Below are 6,000 nucleotides of genomic sequence, written 5' to 3'. Positions count from 1 at the left end.
ATGTGTGGTCTAATCCTGGCTCTGCCTCCTTTTTCTATGTAAATGTGGGCAAGTCACTTAACTTCTCTGTGCCTCAGTTACCTCATCTGTAAAATGGGGATTGAGACTGTGAGCCTCATGTGGGATAGGGACTGTGTCCGACCCGATTAGCTTGTATCTACTCCAGTGCTTAGAACAGTACATGGCGCATAGTAAACACTTAAGAAATATCATAATTATGATTATAATTGCTTTTGGATTGTCTTTTGCTATTACAAGTATTTGTGGTATTTTTTAAGTGTTTCTTATGAGTGGAGCTCTGTACTAAATGCTGTAATAGATGCAAGATTAACAGGTCCCACATGGGGCTCACAGTCTAAGTAGGAGGGAGAACAGGAATTGAAACTCCATTTTGCAGATGAGAGAACTGAGGCACAGAGAAGTGAAGTGACTTGCCCAAGATCACACAGCAGACAAGTGGGGTGTCAGGCTTAGACTTCAGATCTTCTGACTCCCAGGACCAGGTTATTTACACTAAAACATGCTGCTTCTCTAAGAAGAGGCAACTGAGAACTTGAAAGTGGTCGGACACAAGAAAGCTCTCTGTGTCTCTCAACAGCTACCTGGGAGATATTTTTTCCCCTTTTAAGCCTTGTCTTTCAGCCCAGCCTCCCATTCTCTAACCAAGACGAATCATAAATCTCCATGAAGCAAGGCCCTCACTGAAGCCTTAATCACTTTCAAGATCCACTAGAAGTTGGCCAGTGCATAACAATTAGTCCACCTGACTGACCCCTCAGTCAGTAAACTGATCCATCGTTGTGGAATCAGTCATATTCCATTATTGTTCTGCACGCCCCCAATATTCTTCCCCAGACCTTTGACACTGTTGAGGGAAATCTCTCTTTCCTTCTTCTGACTGGCTCTGATTGGATCATGGCACAGATGGGTGTTTTGGCCCTCATTCCATGTCTTACCCTCGTCTGTTTGGTTTCCATGATCGACTTTTACATCTGCATCTTCTCAGATGTGCTGAGGATGTGGTCATTAGAGAGCCAGTCTAAAGCCTTCTCCACTTTTCTGCCCCACCTCATCGTCATGACCTTCTTCCTCACACTGGCTCCTTTGATTATCTGGAACCACCTTCCGACTATCCCTCGTTTCAAGACAGCTGGCATCCATGTTCTACACAGCAGTGCCCCCCACACTGCCCCCCTAATCTACAGCCTGAGGAACAGTGACATGAAGGCTGCCCTGGAGAAGATACTGGGAAGGGAAATGCTCACCTAGAATGGAATGTGGTTTTGCTTTCAATAGCTGTTTTCTGATTTATTAGAGGGTTTCTCATTGCTCTGCAAATGCGGATGAGAGGAGAATGTAGGAATATAATCAAAGTAAAACTATAATGGCCTTACATATATATATATATATATATATATATATATATATATATCTAGATAGATAGATAGATAGATAGATAGATAGATAGATATAGAAAAGCAGAAGCAGAAATGGTGTGGCCTATTGGATAGAACACAGGGCTGGGAGTCAGAGGACCTGAGTTCTAGTCCTGGCTCTGCCACGTGTATGCTGTGTGACCTTAGGCATGTCACTGAACATCTGTGGTACTCAGTTACTTCATCTGGAAAATGAAGATTAAGACATGAGCCCCATGTGGGACATGGAATGTGCCCAACCTGATTATTTTGTATCTACCCAAAAATTTAGTACGGTTCTCTGTACACAGTAAGCAACACTAAATACAATTGAATGACTAATTGATTGATTGATTAGTACATGTATGTGCTATGGGCCTGGTATTGGGTGAATAACAAGTTGTTAAAGTTTCAGATGCAAGCACATTCGGCTTGGGTCTTTTGACCATCTATCCTATCCTTGTGATTTTCTGCAGGTTGCAAGGAAGGATTGTCAATGACATTTATACATTCAAAAGTATTTACTGAGCGCTTACTTTGTGCCGGAAGGATCCTCTCCTCAGAGCGAGCCGCCATAGACGCCCGGGACTCCGTTCCTGAGAGGCCCGCCATCACACCGCGTGGCCCCCGCTGCTCCAGAAATGATCCTCTCCTCAGAGCGCCGCCACAGACGCCCGGGACTCCGTTCCCGAGAGGCCCGACAGCCCGCCATCACACCGCATGGACCCCGCTGCTCCCGGAAGGATCCTCTCCTCAGAGAGCCAGAGAGGCCCGCCATAGACACCCGGGACTCCGTTCCCGAGAGGCCCGCCTGCCATCACACCGCGTGGCCCCCGCTTCTCCGGGAAGGCTTCTCTCCTCCGAGCGCCGCCATAGACTCCCCCTGCTTCCACCCCCACCCACTTAAGCGACCTTCCTTATAGTGCCCCCCAACCCCCCTTCCCGGTCCGGTCCTGATTGACTCCCCCCCCGCCCCCGCACCCCGGGAAAAAGGCCCTTGTTATCACCAAGTTACATTAACGACAACCTCATTCGCACCTACTCAGCCCTCCTGTCCCGTCATCGACCCCCGGCCCACGTCCTCCCCCGGGCCTGGAATGCCCTCCCTCTCAACATCCGCCAAGCTAGCTCTCTTCCTCCCTTCAAGGCCCTACTGAGAGCTCATCTCTTCCAGGAGGCCTTCCCAGACTGAGCCCCTTCCTTCCTCTCACCCTCGTCCCCCTCTCCATCCCCCCATCTTACCTCCTTCCCTTCCCCACAGCACCTGTATATCTGTATATATGTTTGTACATATTTATTACTCTATTTATTTATTTATTTATTTATTTTACTTGTAGCTATCTATTCTATTTATTTTATTTTGTTAGTATGTTTGGTTTTGTTCTCTGTCTCCCCCTTCTAGACTGTGAGCCCACTGTTGGGTAGGGACTGTCTCTATATGTTGCCAGCTTGTACTTCCCAAGCGCTTAGTACAGTGATCTGCACACAGTAAGCGCTCAATAAATACGATTGATTGATTGATTGATTGTGCAGAGTACTGTACTAAGACCCTACAGTCTATCTTTCCCATCTCTGTTTCCTCATCTCTTTGTCTTCCCATCCTCTGCCTCATGTTTGTCTCCCCTGCCTCCCCCTCCTTCCCCTATCTTTCACTCTATTTCCTCCTGCCTCCCACATCCTTCTACCATTTTCTTTTTCTGTCTGTGCCTTTTCCTGTCTCTCCCTCACATGAAGGCTGCATTGGGGAAGATTTTCTCTGGCAACTTTATTGTCGGGATGAATCAACACTTTCTCTTGCCGGGGTAGTGGAATATGGAGGGATCCACTTGAGGGAATTAGTATGGCCTGGTGAAGAGCCTGAGCCTGAGAGGTAGAGGACCTGAAGTCTAATTCTGCCTCTGCTACTTGTCTGCTGTGTGTCCTTGGGCAACTCAGCTCCCTCATCTGCAAAATGGGGATGCAATACCTGTCCTCCCTCCTACTTAGACTGTGAGCCCAGTGTCAGACAGGGACTGTGTTCACTCTGATGATCTTATATCTACTCCGTGCTTCGTAAAGAGCTTGGCACATAGTAATGTCTTAGGTAATACTACTATTTTTACAGTCACACTGGTCTGCAGATCAGAGCTTTCTTATGGGCCTTCCTCCCTCAACCCTATCCAACCCTTCATTCCCTCTCACTATTTTTTTAATGGTATTTCTTGAACACTTCCTATGTACCGGGCACTGTAATAAGTGCTGGGGTAGACACGAGCTAATCGGGTTGGACACAATCCATGTACCACATGGCTTCACAGTCAAAATCTCCTTTTCACAGATGAGATAACTGAGGTCCAGAGAAGTAAAGTGACTTGCCCAAGGTCACACAGAAGATAGGTGGAAGAACCCAGGACCTCTGACTCCCAGGCCCGTGCTCTTTCCACAAAGTCGTGCTGCGTCTCAATAATGGTACTCATAATGTGAGCTAGTTTAACAAAGATTAAACAATAGTTTAATTACATGTCTTACCCTCGTCTGTTTGGTTTCCGTGATCGGCTTTTACATCTGCATCTTCTCAGATGTGCTGAGGATGCGGTCATTAGAGAGCCAGTCTAAAGCCTTCTCCACCTTTCTGCCCCACCTCATCGTCATGACCTTCTTCCTCACACCGGCTCCTTTGATTATCTGAAACAACCTTCCGACTCTCCCTCGTTTCAAGACAGCTGGCATCCATGTTCTACACAGCAGTGCCCCTCGCACTGCCCCCCTAATCTACAATAGTTTAGTGTCATTCATTATTAGAGAACATAGCACAGAATGGAATTTCATATTCTTTCTCCATGTGTTCTGGAACAAATGCTAATTTATAACGTGGAAATATAAGAGGAAAGCTACTCATTTTAATAGTCATACCAGCCCCACAACAATTATGTACATATTCCAATTTCTGTCTCCCGCTGAATGCTGTAAACTCCCTGTGAGCAGATATTGCATCTACCAACTGCGTTATACTGTACTTTTCTAACCACTTAGTACAGTGGTCTGCACATAATAAGCATTCAATAAATACCAGTGAATGATTGTTCTAATAATTTAATTTGGCACATTCCTTTGGTGAGAGAGACAAAGATGTGTCATGAAACAGGAAACGTAATGTTTACAAGCAGCTAGAGAAGCAGCGTGGCTCAGTGCCAAGAGGCTGGGCTTGGGGGTCAGAGGTCGTGGGTTCTAATCCTGGCTCCGCCAATTATCAGCTGTGTGATTTTGGGCAAGTTACTTAACTTCTCTGTGTCTCAGTTCCCTCATCTGTAAAATGGGGTTGAAGACTGTGAGCCCCAGGTGGAATAACCTATTCACCTTGTATCCCCCCCCCCCAGCGCATAGAAGAGTGTTTTACACTTAGTAAGCACTTAACACTACTATTATTATTATTATTGTTACAACTAATGGCTAATGGAAGGCCCAATGAACTAACACAAGACAGTGAGAGTGGAATTTCATAGCTGCAATTTATTGGTTTAAATTAATGTCTGTCTCCCCGTCTAGTCTAAACTCGTTGCTGGAAAGGAATGTGCCTGCTATAATGCTATATCATACTCTCCCAGGTCCTTGGTACAGTGCTGTACACACCATAAGTTCTCAATAAATACTATTGATTGACTGATTGATTAGATGAGGGAGGTGGAAAGTGGGCAGAGGTGTAAGTGACAGGATCAGAGGCCAGAGTGGGGACTGACTCAGGATTGATATTCCCCCTCCCACCCAGCTAGGGCTCTGCCAGAGATCCAGGGCAGACCTTTAGGGATAGGCCTCTTTCTCCCTCCACCTGCGGGAGGCACTGACCTTGTCCTCCTCCTGGGGAAGGAGATTGGTGCTTCTCTCAAATGAGCTCAGGCCCTCAGGATTGACCACAGAAAGGAGGTTGGAGGACGAGGGAACGGAAGGAACATGGACGATTTGGGAGCTGATGCGAGAAATCACCTCATACAAAACTGCCTTCTGGGGGATGCACCTGGCGTCGTGTGTTGGTGCAGAGGGGCTACACCCAAACTGTCGCCCTAGCATGGCAAAAACCCCGAGTTTGGCTCCAGGGACATTGCCTAATGGTGCCCCATTTAAGGTTTCTTCTGCCAACCCAGAACCTGCCCTCTCGTGTTCCTGTCCGTTCTCAGCAGGATCATGTAGACCTTGGGCCCGAAGATGCATCCGAGGAGCCCAGTACCGGAGGCCAGGATGGAGAAGACCTCTACAGCCACAGCCACCATGGTCTTGCCCCTGGAGCTCAGAAAGGTGGGTAGGATGGTGGCCTAGACGCTGCAGAACATACGCATGCTGAATGTGATGAAATTGGCCTCGTTGATGCTGTCCGGCAGCTTCCTGGCAAGGAAAGCCACCGTGAGGCTGACCAGGTCCAGGAGCCCCAGGTAACACAGGATGCGGCAGAAGGTGGTTGCACTGGACGAAGATGACCCTGGCCTCGGATACCATGTCTAAGTCAGGATTCGAGGGGAGGTCCACAGCCAGACCATGTGGATGCCCATTTGAATGAGGAAGCAGGCCCAGACGATGGAGAAAGGCGCCCTGGGCTCCAGCCACGTCCTCATTC

This window comes from Tachyglossus aculeatus, unplaced genomic scaffold, assembly GCF_015852505.1.
Source record: "Tachyglossus aculeatus isolate mTacAcu1 unplaced genomic scaffold, mTacAcu1.pri scaffold_67_arrow_ctg2, whole genome shotgun sequence".
NCBI classification, from domain to species: Eukaryota; Metazoa; Chordata; class Mammalia; order Monotremata; family Tachyglossidae; genus Tachyglossus; species Tachyglossus aculeatus.
Note: the sequence above shows the minus strand (reverse complement) of the source record.